The sequence below is a fragment of the Cibotium barometz genome, chromosome 44 (genome assembly GCF_041138505.1).
Source record: "Cibotium barometz isolate CiBa-2024 chromosome 44, ASM4113850v1, whole genome shotgun sequence".
NCBI lineage: Eukaryota > Viridiplantae > Streptophyta > Polypodiopsida > Cyatheales > Cibotiaceae > Cibotium > Cibotium barometz.
This window is the reverse complement of record NC_141089.1, coordinates 37,450,889-37,465,929: the sequence shown is the minus strand read 5'-3', so window position 1 is coordinate 37,465,929 and position 15,041 is coordinate 37,450,889.

The window sequence follows — 15,041 nt, the reverse complement described above, 5'->3', positions numbered from 1 at the left end:
GCCTACGCACTTGGAACCCTTGGTAGAGTATTCAGTGACTACCTATGAGATCCACGGCAATACACTAAAGGTTAGCCTACGCACTTGGAACCCTTGGTAGAGTATTCAGTGACTACCTACGAGATCCACGGCAATACACTTATGCCAAACATGCCATAAAACATTGGATGATAAATGGGATAGCATGGGATTTGCATCTCTCCTGGAACCAAAAGACTCTGAGAGCTAAATGCATATCCTTGCTACCATGGACATACTTCCAAAATGCATGGGTACAACATTTGCCAGCTTACGGGCAAAAAATCACATCCCTCTACATACTCCGTGCCACGTGTATGCCCGATGCTACGAGCCATAAACCTGTGAGCATCAAAGAGGAAAGACCATTACGAGAAAAACTCAACCCCGCAAGGCCCTTAACATAAACGGCATCCCAAGAAAGGAAGCTCACATCTTCCCAATAGAATACAAAGAACATTGGCTGAGGTATATGGAGGCTATTAACACACATTCCGACTTCTCCTACCAAGTCTTGCAAAAGATGTAGAACACCTTGAAGGCGATTCGCCCCAACAGGAGGAGAAATAAAAATAAAATGAGATGAAAAAGACAGCACAACAAGAAGCCAAAGAACGGCAAGTGAAACTTAGAGACCAACAAATCACAATAAACATGACTCAGGTAGTCAACCTTGAGGAAGAGGACTAGGAAGTGAAACCTACGGTTTGTGGTTAGGAATGACCACTTTGATAAGTTTCACCCAAAAGTTAGCACTTACTTATACAGGTGCTAAGCATAACTTGATGTCCTATAATACATGAAGCTCTCTCGGGACCCCGCAACCTTACTCCACACCCCGACCACTGTCACTATCGTCGCTTCGCATTTTGTTAAGTGCTTAGGTTATTTTAGTATAGTAAAGTATATTTAGTATAGTATAATATAGTATTATATAGTGTATTATCTCTGTAGTGTATTATATTACTTATAGTATAGTAATATAGTGTATTATATATATTATATTTTAGTATAGTAAAGTATATTTAGTATAGTATAATATAGTATTATATAGTGTATTATCTCTGTAGTGTATTATAAAGATTACGTATAATATTATAGAGTGTATTACTTAGTATAGTAAAGAGTATTACTTATATTATAGTATTATAGTGTATTAATTATTGTATATTTTTAGTATGTATATATAGTATATTTAGTGTAGTATAATATAGTATTATATAGTGTATTATCTCTGTAGTGTATTATAAAGATTACGTATAATATTATAGAGTGTATTACTTAGTATAGTAAAGAGTATTACTTATATTATAGTATTATAGTGTATTAATTATTGTATATTTTTAGTATGTATATATAGTATATTTAGTGTAGTATAATATAGTATTATACAGAGTGCATGATTGAGTATAGGTGTAGTATTAAAGAGTATTATATAAAGTGGTCGTTGTGACCTAGGTAGGATTGTGTATTTAAGGCCACTTTGGAGGGTGATTAGGGTCTTCATTATGTGCATTTACAGCTCTGAAGACCCTCCAAAGAAGAAGTTGGTCTTCAGCTTTAAGTGGTTGAAAACCTCTCTAGATAATTTAGAGGGTTTGCAAACCACCCTCTACCCTCTTAGTTCCTTATGACCTATTATTACAGGTGTAGCCTCCTCTACATGTCCAAATGAGGAGGGTTATAGGGGCAACCTATGAAAAAGGAATGCTAAATAAATGCAAGCATGTAATGATGAACGTTTTCCCTATAATATTTGGTATAAAGACTAATCATAATGCAGTATAAGTCATCATGGTGTATTTGATTTGATGCACATCTTCATGATAGGTTCAATCCCTGATTTACCATAAGATTTTATTATATATTTTTCCAAGAAGTACTTTGTACTTTAATTGAGAGGTATTTTGTTATACTTATTCTAAGTGAATACTGTCTGTAGAGGTATTCAAGTTGGTGATAGTATTTTGTTATACTTATTCTGAGTGAATACTATTTGCGGAGGTATTCAAGTTGGTGATAGTACCTTTGTGTTAAAGCTTAGATAACTCATTTCTTAAATAACTCATTGTTCTGGCCTAGATAACTCATTGTTTAGGCTTACAATGGCATTGTTGAAGCAACTATGTCATGGTCTGTGGGCATAGAGAAATTGACTCGCAATCTTCAGCTTAGGGATGGCAAGCTCCTTCTGAGCTCGTACTATCTTCAATCATTGTTACCCCCAAGTTCTGTTTTAATTCTCTGCATGCTATTTTGCACTTTGGTACAGACTTAACTAAAGTGGAGACTCCATATCAATGGAATGTAGATAGTAATAAAATGTTTTACTTGGATTCATCACTTAGTTTCCCTAAAGAATTGTTCATAGCCAAGCTTCTTGCTACATCAGTGACATGATGAGAGTCTGGAGTTTGACAAACCAAGTTTTGTTAATGTCCAGTGTTATCGACAATAGATGTTGAAGACACTCTGCCCAAAACAAGAGAGGATTGTGAACTAGATGAGGATTATAAACAAGACATAATTGAAGTAGATTTGGAGGGAGAGGAGGAAATCAAGCAGATTGTTTCTTAGATAATGGGGAATGATTAGGCACAGCGCCTGAAGAAGCTATTGTAGAACTCAAATGGACCTATGGTTGTGAAACTGAGCTTCCTTATGAATACAATGGAAATATTGCATTCGTATTGCCTCCATATTCAGAAAAGATTTCAACTATGGATGGAATGCAACAAAGGTTTGATGGTCATTTGTGGACGAGGCCCAAGGTCACCTGCATGGCAATAGACTGCATAGTTCATAAAAGCCAATGCCTTGGTTCTTTAAAGTGTAAGAGACTTAATTGTTTATACTATTTGAACAATAAAAGGTAGAATGATACATACTTTCATGGTTATTTATATTATCTTGTTTCAAAGGGCACTCTTGTAGTGGAGGATATGACAAGTATTACTTGCCATTACTATAAGAAAGTGGTTTCATGTGTTGACACTTGTTCTTGCATGGTCTATTATGTCTTGCCAAGAGGACATGACATGACAAGATTAATGCTTCATGTTGGGGAGCATTTGCACAATGTGCAACCCGAAAACATCACTAGCGGCCATTGAGAAGGTTAGGAAGCTGGTCAAAACTCTACTTAAAATAGACAAAAGAAGTGGTCCAAAACGTATCCAAATGATAGTAACAAGACAATTAATCATTGACTCTCTAACTCTTGAGAACACAAAAAAAAAAGGTGACAATGAGGTGATGAACGATAATCTGGAGGAGTTCATGCACATTGTGTAGAACCAAAGGTGAAACTTTAAACTTCTTCTCCTTATTGTATAAGTTTGTGCGATGCTGACATATTCTATTTGTTTGTATGATTAGATTCAAAAGTATTGCAGCAAAGAGAAAACAAGAAATAGCATTGGTGGGTGATGGGTATGATAACATTTTACAACTTTAAAAAAAAGTGCATCTTTTTGTTTTTCCATGGAAGCCAGTTTCCAGGCTAAGGAGGACCCAACGAGAAATGTTGTCTTTAAAATTTTGAATATAGGCCCTGGTTCAAGAGTTGACCTTGTGAACCATATGGGGCGTACGGGAGAAGGTGAACTGTGTAATTCATGGGTGCATTTTGACCACACTCGTAGAGTGGATGGATGGGAAACAATGTCATTCTCAATATACAACCCTGGGTACGTGTCCAAAATGGCAACAAGGTTTTTTCATTTGTACATCAGAGAGTAACATATCACTTTTTTCCCAGATGTAAGGATTAATGGTGATAGCAATAGGTGAAACCAAAGAAGAAGATGCAGAAAGCCAGATCATATTTTGGGAATCACTTAATAATGTGCTGACTTGGAATGGCTTTTCGCCCACAGATTTTGCTGGATTCATGGCAAACGAAGCGGGAGCCAATTGGATTGCAATAAGAACAATGTACAATGGAGGGCTATACAATGTTTTGGAAGGGAGAGAACACTCCTATATTTTTCATGTTTTGGGAGTAGATCTTGCATAAGCACACAACAAAACTAGTACCAGCAACAATGAATAAACAAAAACATCTGGAGATGTGTGAGGAATGGCGCTTGAGTCGGTGGACTTCGACATTTGCGAGAGCGGCAGAGAAAGCTACTTGTATTAAAAAATGGTGGAATGGACTTGTACCAAAGGAGAATATAAAGGCATTGCAAAGGTGGTTCAAATGGTGGGAAGATAGGATCTCTCATTGGGGAAATCAACTACATGTATGAATTATTAAATGTTCTCTCATTGGGGAAATTAACTAGGTTGTTCTTTTGGGTTGTTATACTTGGAAATATATGAACGTGCATTGCTTTTTTGCAGGATTCTCTGAGTCCTTGGGAAAGAGCCCAGATACCAAGCATAAACATGTCGAAAAGTATTCATGCAAGTTGTCTAGCTAGAGAGGGAGGTAAAAGAAAGATCTCTTTGTATGATGCATGCGCCACTGATGTAATAAATGTGTATATCCAATGCACAAAATAGCTAGGGTTCATGACAAGATGTTACAAAGGCACAGGCCCTAACATGGAGACATTTGCAACACAAAGTTGCAAGTGGTAGCATGCTAGGACCCACTTTTATTTCTCGGGTAATGTAGGATGCGCTGTCTGGTACTCCCTTGTATGAGGAGCAAGTTGTGTATGGTGATAGGGAGACCGTTCAAAGAAAAAAGAAGTATGTTTTATAGCAACAAGATCCCATAAACCAGGATATGTAATGGAGCCAAGACAACGCAAACATTAAGGACGTCCACGAAAAATTGGATTTGAAAAAAGAAGTATGTTTTACAGCAACAAGATCCCATAAACCAGGATATGTAATGGAGTCAAGACAACGCAAACATCAAGGACGTCCACAAAAAATTGGATTTGAAACTAGACTTCCAACTGCAACTACTCATCATGAGATGAATTAGACAAGTCACCAAATAGAGCATTTCCAGAGGAAACAAACCATTCCCTTCAAGAAAACGAAGCCATTGACATAAATAGCTCAATGCTAATCTCTGAAGAAAGCATCAACTTATCTTCATAGGCAATCAAAAGAATGCCTGCTCACACAAAGAGAAAATGTTTTAGTATGGCTGCTAGGAAGAATTACACAAATATGGTGGTTGTGAGCAAATCTCTAGGCATAGTGGCACCATGCTTTTAGTTAGAGAGAATGCACCAAGGTAAATAAATACCACAATGGATTTGTTTTTGTGCTCATGATGTGTCGAGCACACATGGGCTGTGGACAAATTAGTAAAACGTGTGCCACAATTGCCGCCTATAATGCCAGTTGATATAGGAACTAGCATCACATTATAGGAATATTGGTTTTAAGTTGAAGAATATTGGATCGCCAAATCACACCTCACAATAGGCAGCAAGGAGAGGGTAATCTTGGGATAGAAGAATCGTGGCCATCAAGTAAACGAAACAAGAAATGGAGACATGGAATATCAAGAGATGTTGAGAAGAAGATATCACTTTTTCTGAAACAATGGATGCTGTACTTTTAGCAGAAGAGAGGGGGGTTTTACCTAGTGCACACATTGTTTTTAGCATTTTAATAGAGAAATGTTATGAGGTCCATATAAAGGCAGAACTAGTGTGCTCATGTCCAAACTTTTAGCAAAGGGAACAAACTCACAAGCCTTACTTGGGTTGTAAGCACCTTTACTTTGTGTATCTTAGGGTGCTAGGATTAAACAAACAACATAACATGATGATTCATCAACCAACATTGTTGGCAAGAGATGTTTCATTCATTCTTAGTGAGCCAAGGCTGATTAAGCCAGTCCCTTAGATATGACCCTAGTAAAAAAAATATTTTGTAAGTTTTGTAAATTTTTAGGCATGGATATATGTAATTTTTTGGACATGGAAATATGTAAGTTCCATGTTGAAATGAAACATTCCATAGCTATGTTATCCCTTTTCTACCAAGGATTAAATTTGAAGACACCTCGGTTATTAGCCAACAAATTTGTAAAAAGACCAGTGTTCAATTTGGAGTTTATTAGCCAACAGTTTTTGCAAGCTTTATGAATCTCTCTCTCTCTTGAGCTCTTGAGCTCTTGAGCTCTTTGTGCATCACAAGTGAAGTATTTATGGAGTGCATCACAAGTTCATTGCACTTAAGTATTTATGGATTGCATTGTTTTTGGATTGGGATGTATTTTTGGATTGCATCAATTTTAGTGAGTCATCATCAAATAATAAGTTGTTTACACAAAATCCAAAAAAAAACTCTAAATTTTTTTCATCGTCTAAAAAACTCAAAAATAAAGACTCGCTAAATAATGACACTCAAAACTCTATAAACACCAACTACAGGGAGTGGATCCACCTTGGAGATTCGCCATCCCCTCAGTGGGAGCAAGCATAGTAAGATCAAGCTACTGACTCTCCCCAACAAGAAGAGCACTCCCCCCCATAGCAAGAGAGCAAGCTTCCCCTACTCAACGATAATATTCTGTATCAGCACACTCACCTTTGATGCAATGTGTAAATTCTTTGTATTAACTGCTCTCAACATGTATAAAAAATTTGCATGCTAAATTCTAACAAGGCATTTTTGTATCTCCATGTTGCATTCATGCTATACTAAGTTTGCATTATTAAAATTTCAACAAACATGACTATGAGACAAAGATATGGAATAGCGTTCCATATTTGAGCTAAAAAGACCTTCTATATTGCATGTCAGTGTACAACGCGATTTACGTTGTGGATGTTGGCGAGGGGAAGCCTTATATCACGTTGTACTAACTTGCACTATACAAGGTCTATATTTCACTAATACGCAACAAACGGGCTTATATGTAGGATTCAAAGTAATGTATGTAAATAATAGCCCTCTATGGCTTAATATTGAAATCTAGACGTTTTCAAGGTAGGGGAGTAGGATACCCAAGACATGTGGTTGCCATAGAAAGAAAAAATGCAAAAAGAAGAAAGAAGTAACATTTATACAAAAACATATAGACCAAAGATAACTCTTGAAATTTTATTATAGATGGAAAGGTTACAATCTCAAGGTTTCCACAACCTCTAGGATATGTGGTTTGATACAAACAAAGCAGGTTTTGCAAGCTTCACTCCTGCTTCCAATTTTCCTACCATCTAGCTTAAAATAGAAATCCCTCGGTGCATCACTACACATCAATTGGATATCGTCTAAGAAAGGCCAATGGCCAATGGCTTTCTAGATTGACCACTAACAGGTCTCGACCTTGTAATTGGATTACAACATCGATGATGGAAGAGTGAGTTCCATCACGCATGTCTTGATCCAAGATTTGCTAGACGCCTCTCCATAGTCGCCATCTTCTATAACAAAATTGCATGCATAATGTTTGCCTCCCAATAAAATACCTGGTCATAAAAACAATCAATGTTTAAAAGTAACGGATGTCACCCTAACATAATTTATTACAAACACAAAAACAAACTTTATGTTTTGATTTCACCTGAATGTAACATCTGGTATTGTTACTTTGCATTCAATGGCATCTTCTATAGAGGTCCTCTTTACATCCCATCCCTCCCCCAAAAATTGGTTCATCCAATCATTATCAAGGGACCTCACTTGATATGCTTTGTTTTCTTGACACCCTCACATGATGCAAACATCTGTGCAAAGGTGTTAAATGGTATAAACCAACTGAAATGGACATCCTTAGAACGTGTTGATGGTTTCATTGCTGCATGCATATCTGTTCTTATCTTATTCTTGTATGATGCAATGATGTCTGTGCAAGAACAAACCCATTCTTGGCTAGACAATGGTGGTAATGGGATAGACTCCAATCTACCAACATTATCGTTTGCATTAGCCAAAACATATATGGAAAGAAGATTCCCTATGCTGATAAATGATTGGGTGGGTTATCATATAGCACTGTGTCTATCTCTTTATGTAAGACATTGATTCTCCCACTGATGCACTCTACATTCTGCCACTCCTCCACATTTGATGGATATAAAGCTACAAGAAAATTTTAATGCTTAGCTATAGAGCACAAAACAATTAGGTATTGAATACAGAAAACAAAGACTACTCTCATTGAATATTACTATTTGTCTTAGATCTTGTACTTTGATCGTGGTGATGTAGCATTATGTCCGTGAGCATATAAACATGCTGCATAAGGACCTTGACTACACCATTTGGTTTCCTGCAGAACTCCGCGATCCTACCTTTCTAATGCTTGTCTCAGGATCACCAATTTCTTTTCGTTTTACCTTGAATGCTCCTTGATTGTTGGGTCTCATCGCTCGTGATCCAATCTGACTTCCTGAACCATTGAGGGATCTAGCTACCATCAGTATCCTTCCTGTTGCAAATCTCCACACTTTCAACGCCGTGGATGTGTTTTCTCCTAGATCTCATCTACAAAGGGAAAAGAGAACATTATTACCATTTCATTGAGCTCAATAATCTAAATAACAAAAAATAAAACTTTAAAGAAATGTTGTGAACATTGCACTCCATTTTCCTTGCAATCGAGTTGACAAATAACCCTGTAAGTTTTTGCAAAAATGACATCATGGTCATGACAATTAATGAACATAACAAACAAAATAGAAATCATGATTAGAAAACCTAGCTTAATAAAGTTTACCAGACTATTAAGATGAGATAAAAAAGAGGCTGAGAGAAGAAGAAGAAGAAGAGATGAAGCAGATATGGTGGAAATAAGTGACGCTGTAAGAGAGGCAGGAAACGAAGAGAACTAAGTTCAAATTATGGAGAAAGTCTTCAATAAAACTAGCTTTCAATCACTCTAGCCTGTTTTCTTGATATTCTTTCTAACATACGTTTTGGTAGGTGTGTATTCAAGCCTGACATTCTTCTATTTTTGAGTTTTATGCCAATATATTTATTCCTCTTTTTTGAGCTCAAAATTTTGGGGACCACTCTGGCAAAAAGATCCATGCTACATGGATCTAGAATCCAAGTACTCTCATTGGCTGGCCTTATATTATTTGAATGGGCTCTAACAGAGCCCATTTGGAGCCTGAATTTCCCCTAATGCATTGTCTCACTGGCAACAATGATGAGAAAGCGTGGAAGCAGTCAAGAGGGATTTACAGAAGTCTTTTGACATTACGGATATGGGATTGCTTCACTACTTTTTAGGCATACAGTTTATGCACACAGATGAGGGGATATTCATGTCATAGCATAAGTATGCATAGGGGTTTCTAAAGAGGTTTAACATGCTGGAGTGTAAACCTCTGAAGACACCGATGGAGGTGGGACACACATTGAAGTTGTGTGATGAGGAGGAGGATGTAAATCCTGCCCTCTATAGACAGGCCTAACATACAGTATGCAGCATCATACATATCACACCTAACATACTTCAGCAGATACATGGCTAGCCCAAAGCAATCACATTGGATAGCTATGAAGAGAGTGTTCTGTTATCTCAAGGGACACTACAGTTGAGCATGCAGTATGGCAGAGAGGATGAGCCACATTTAGCGGGCTTTAGTGACTCAGACTAGGACGGTGTCAAGAAGGATAGAAAATCTATAACAAGGTATTGTTTCTTGCTTGGTTCTTCAGTAGTATCATGGGGCAGTAAGAAGCAAGTTACGATATCCATGTCATCATGTGAAGCAGAGTACAAAAAGCATTAATGATTCACGGCCACACAGGAGTGTATATGGCTCAGGAGTCTTGTTGGCAGCATGCTTCATGAGCAAGATGGAGTGACATGCATCTTTTATACGATAGTCAGAGTGCTATTGTAGTAGCACATAATCCAGTGCTACATGGCATGACCAAGCACATTGATATCCGTTATCATTATGTGCAAGAGATGATTAATACAAGACAAGTGGATACGATGTACGTGCACACATCAGAGAATGTGGCAGATCTCTTCACTCACAAAGTATCTCCCAAAGGACAAGTTTGACACATTTAAGTTTGCCATTGGGATGAGAGACATGGCAAATATCAAGTAGCCCTACTATAGTACATGGCTGCTTGACTAGATTAGCTACCTACTATTTCTTTTAGCTCCAGTAGATTGGTAGTATTTGCTAGCTAGGGGGGATTGAAGCTATTATCAAATCCTACCTTTTATATGACTAACCTCTTATGTTAGTCACTTGTAATTTTCATTATCCTATTCTAGAAAAGAAGAGATAGAGCAAATACTACCTTTTATATGACTAACCTCTTATGTTAGTCACTTGTACTTTTCATTATCTTGTTCTAAAAAAGAAGAGATAGAGCAAATACTACCTTTTATATGACTAACCTCTTATGTTAGTCACTTGTACTTTTCATTATCTTGTTCTAAAAAAGAAGAGATAGAGCAACACAGTGCTCTTCCCTCATCGAACTCCCGCATCACACTCATGCTGTGCATATTCTTATCTTCATAAACCACTTAGGTATTATATATGCTATGTGTGTGAATCTTGCTAACTATATGCTAATCTACATGATGATTCATTCCATACCTTGGCTTGTTAATCTTACTTAATTTTTCCTTAATCTTGTATCAGTGATTCTTCATTTCAATTGGCATGGATTTTTATTTTGGGAGTTTCTTTCATGCATTTTGGGAAAAAAAATTGTAAGTAAATGGGAAATTACATGTGATATTGGCAATTGTTCCTGATTTCTACATGTTATTTCCTACATTTTCCTTGGATTTCTTGATGTGGATGGGGAAGATGGTGGAATTGCAATATTTTTGTTCATTTGAGCCATTTTCAAAGGTTTTGGAGCAAACTTTGGGCATTGGACCAAATTTTTGGGGCATTAGACTAATTTTGGGAAAAATTTTGCTACCACCTTTTTCCTCTTCTTTTTCCTTTTGTTTGAAGTTTCCCATGCCTATTCCTCACTATTCTTGCCTCTATAGCTTGCCATTACTTAGGGAAAGGGTTGGGGAATTGAAGAGTTAAATATAGACTAGCTATTAGGTATGGAGAAGGTGCCAATTTTCACCCCATGAGGTCGCGTTTGGCTATGCATGAATTCGTGGAGGAGAGAAACCATTTTGGTGATTTTTATGCTCCATAACAAGTCAATGTTACTACTAATCAATTCATTGGAGACTTTGGAAGAGTTTGCAAGCTTCTTGGGTGAGATTTCAAGACATTTTCAAGATTTGAAGATTTCCTGAAAATTAGGGCTTTGCATTCGTGGAGGAGAGAAACCATTTTGGTGATTTTTATGCTCCATAACAAGTCAATGTTACTACTAATCAATTCATTGGAGACTTTGGAAGAGTTTGCAAGCTTCTTGGGTGAGATTTCAAGACATTTTCAAGATTTGAAGATTTCCTAAAAATTAGGACTTTGCATGGATTATGCATAAATTAACACCATAATCTTGTTCCCCGTGCTCTTCCCTACCCATTCATGCTTTTGGTTGACTTTCAAAAATGGGTTTCTTGAAATTTTTCTTCAATTTGGGGATTATTTTCAAAATTAGGGTTTCTTCACACACTTTCATGAAATTGGCATTGCCTTGCTTTTCCCCACACTCTCCTCTACCGATAGATGCCACCCTTGTTGCATTCTTAATAAGAAATTAGGGTTTCTTGTGGCTACTTTAGGGATTTGGGGTTTCTTGTCAAAATTAGGGTTTTCACTTAAAATTTTTGAGATCCAAGGTGTTAGTTATCTTCCCTTATCTATTCTCTACCCTGTCATATCATTGATTTGCAATAATGATCATAATTTTAGGGTTTCTTAGGAGAAACAAGGTTTTGGGAATTCTCTTCAAGATTAGGGTTTCTTTTGGGATTTCTTGAGTTTCAATCCATAATACTTCTTCCTTTAATATCCTCTACATAATCATGCATTGCTTGATCAATTTGGCCATGGGAATTAGGGTTTTGGGAGAAAATAAGGTTTAGGGTAAAATTCTCACATATAAAGGGATTTTCATCATTCCTTTGCATATTTCTTGCATTTCCTTGAACCTGTACTTTCTCTTTATCATTCCCACACATTTTCCCAATCACTTTTACCCTATACATGCAAAGAAGGCATTGTCAAGATGTGGGCTTGCACTATGGCATCAATTATGAAGGTTTTTAGTGATTGGATTAAGGGGATTCAAAAGGAATACCTCCTAAATGAGGGTGTTGGCCACATTTACAAAAAATTATAGCAAGGTAATCATGAATATTTTCCCCATTAAAAGACTAATTTCCAGCCAAGTATCAGCTCTCGCCCCTATTCCACCCGAACCATCGACACTCACTGTTGGGTGCCCAAGAAGATCCTTGGTCGCCCAATGTTATTATGAGGGTGCTACCACCATATGGATCCCCCGAAGATCCAACCTTTCCCCTCAAACCTTGTCGCCCAAGGTTATGAGGGTGTTACCATCCTATGGATCCCCCAGAGGCACAGCTTACATGTAGAGAGGATGGCCAGATGGAGAGGAGCACACGTGCATGAATATTCACTAGTATAGATCCGGCCAATTTGTGAGATCAACCACACAAGGCAAGGTGCCTTCACTCAAGATAAAACGTTCAAGATCTCTGAAACCTCAAAGAAAAAGGAAACATTTTGGTAAATGTAAATGGTGCAGCCCATGCTTCTACACACAACAATTCTGGAGGTTCCCCTCAAACCTTGGCAACCTCACATGTTCCGACACATCAACATACTTCCAGAACCTCACGTCGACCTCCGCCAACGCAACTACAACCTCGTAGGGTCAGCAAGGAGAACACTCGGCGAAAGCCACCATCATAGCGACGCTGTCGACAAAGCCCACCTCGTCCTCACACAACCACTACTAATAGGTGGATCCCTCAAAATCTTCTCAAAGCCCAAAAGTTCTATGAAGGCAATTGGCAAATCTGGCTACCAGGACCGTCGATGCACCATTTCCTGGCCCCCCCAAGCTCCCTGCATCGCAAACAATTCCAATGGAGGCCCAAGCTGGCCTCAGTTGCCACCACTAGTACTCTATCGGATAAGGGCAAGGGCAAGATCCAGGAGGAAGACAAGGCCATGTCCCCCCTACTCATTGTCTCTACCAATGATATCCCCTTAACCTCGGCCACCCCACCTGCCCTTATCATGTGACTCCCCCGTTACACCCCTACTCAACCTCCTATCTCCCCAACTCCTCACTATCACACAGCTCCCTGCAAGAGGCACCAAGCCTTCAAGAAGAGCTACCATCCTTGCCCAAACCTATTTTGACCCGACTTCTCACCATTGCCAATTGGGCAAGGGCTAAGTTCAAAACTCGCAAAACGGGGTGCTGACCACATGGTTTTAGGGTATAAAACCTATTCACAGGGTGTAAAAAAAAAACTCTCTAAGTCAAAGAGAACGGCGGTTCACTTGTCAATCCACAACCATTCACTTATGAAGCCATGACGATTCCTTTGTGAAGCCACATACATACATCTATGAAGCCACGACGGTACCTCCCCAGCAAATCTAAATAAGGACCTACCACCATTCATTTTTCTCACTTTTCCTCTTGCCCCCTAGCCAAACACTTGAAGTTTTTTCTCGAATTTTCATAGCTTTTTGCCCACTTGCCAACCTGCTGCTCACATGGCTAATCTAGAGCACTCCCACTCCTCCCTCGAGGTGGTCACTCACACTCCCTAGACGAAGAGACGACATGTTGGCCACCGGTTCGAGGAGTACGGAAAGCACCCCATCCAGGTTTCCCATATGGGTGAAGCCTTGATGAAGCATTTTGATTGCCACGCCATCCACCACAGCATGAACAAAAACACCCAAAAGGTAGAGCACAAGCTTCACTACTACAACGAACAATGCTACCAACCCATCGCCGACCCAGCCACCGTCGTCACCTGCTTGGAGCAAATTGGACTCGGTGGTTCCACCATGCAACCCTAGGGACTTGACCTCCTCAACTGCCTTTATTTCATCAAGACATATAATGCCAGCAGCGAGACTACATGACAGGTGTTGGACTTGGAAGGTGCCCCACATGCAATCCACCTCAACTGCCTTTATTTCATCAAGACATATAATGCCAGCAGCGAGACTACAGGGCAGGTGTTGGACTTGGAAGGTGCCCCACGTGCAATCCACCTCAATCTCGACCTGGTTTGGGATGCGCTCCACCTCCCCGCCTCGAGCAGCCTTATGTGCGCCACAACAATGTCATGCACCATGCGCGCAACACTTTCTAGGGCCTCACCACCAACAAAGACGGTGTGGAGTGGCATAACATCACAAGGCAAGAGCTGGTCATGCTCGCCCGCGCCCTCTCCTATGAGGATCCATAGGAGCAAGATGAGGTGGATCCCCCCATCAATCCCCTCAACTGGCATGATCTTCTGAGCTCGAGCAGGCAATCCGCATCCTGCTTTGGACCGCATCAAGTTCAAGCAGGCAATCCACATCCTGCTCGGTCGCGCCAGCTTCTACAACAAGCGCCACTCAAAATGATCACAGTCTACATGGACATTTATGTTCTCCAGCTCTACATCGACGCCAAGCAGGATGCATGGAAGCGACAGCACTTGCCTTCGACATCAACAAAGGCCCTACACTTAAGTAGCTTTTCGACTACTATGAATGCATCCCGTAGATGCCCGCTTTTGTGTCTCCAAACCTTTGAAGGTATGATGGAAACCGCCCAAACTACAAAGCTTTCCCCACCGATCTCCCCAGTATCCCAAATCGCGGTATGATTTTGTCTGCACATCCATTGAGTCTTTTTGCCAATTTTGAGGACGGACTTGAGGGGGGTAAACCACAATGGTTGACATTATTTTAAAGCGTGGTTACGCTTCATGTAATCCATTTTTATGCAAAACCATGCTAAAGCGCTTTATGTAAAAGATATATGGGATGATCGAGCTTACAACATGTGTAACATTGGCTATGAGTAATAAGCCTAGGTGTACATAAAGATAGAGAACCAATTTTGGGCCTCCAATTGTTAAATGGGCGACTGCCCATTATAAAAAGAGAGCTCATGTATATAAGTGACTTGTGAAATATGAAAAGAATATACAA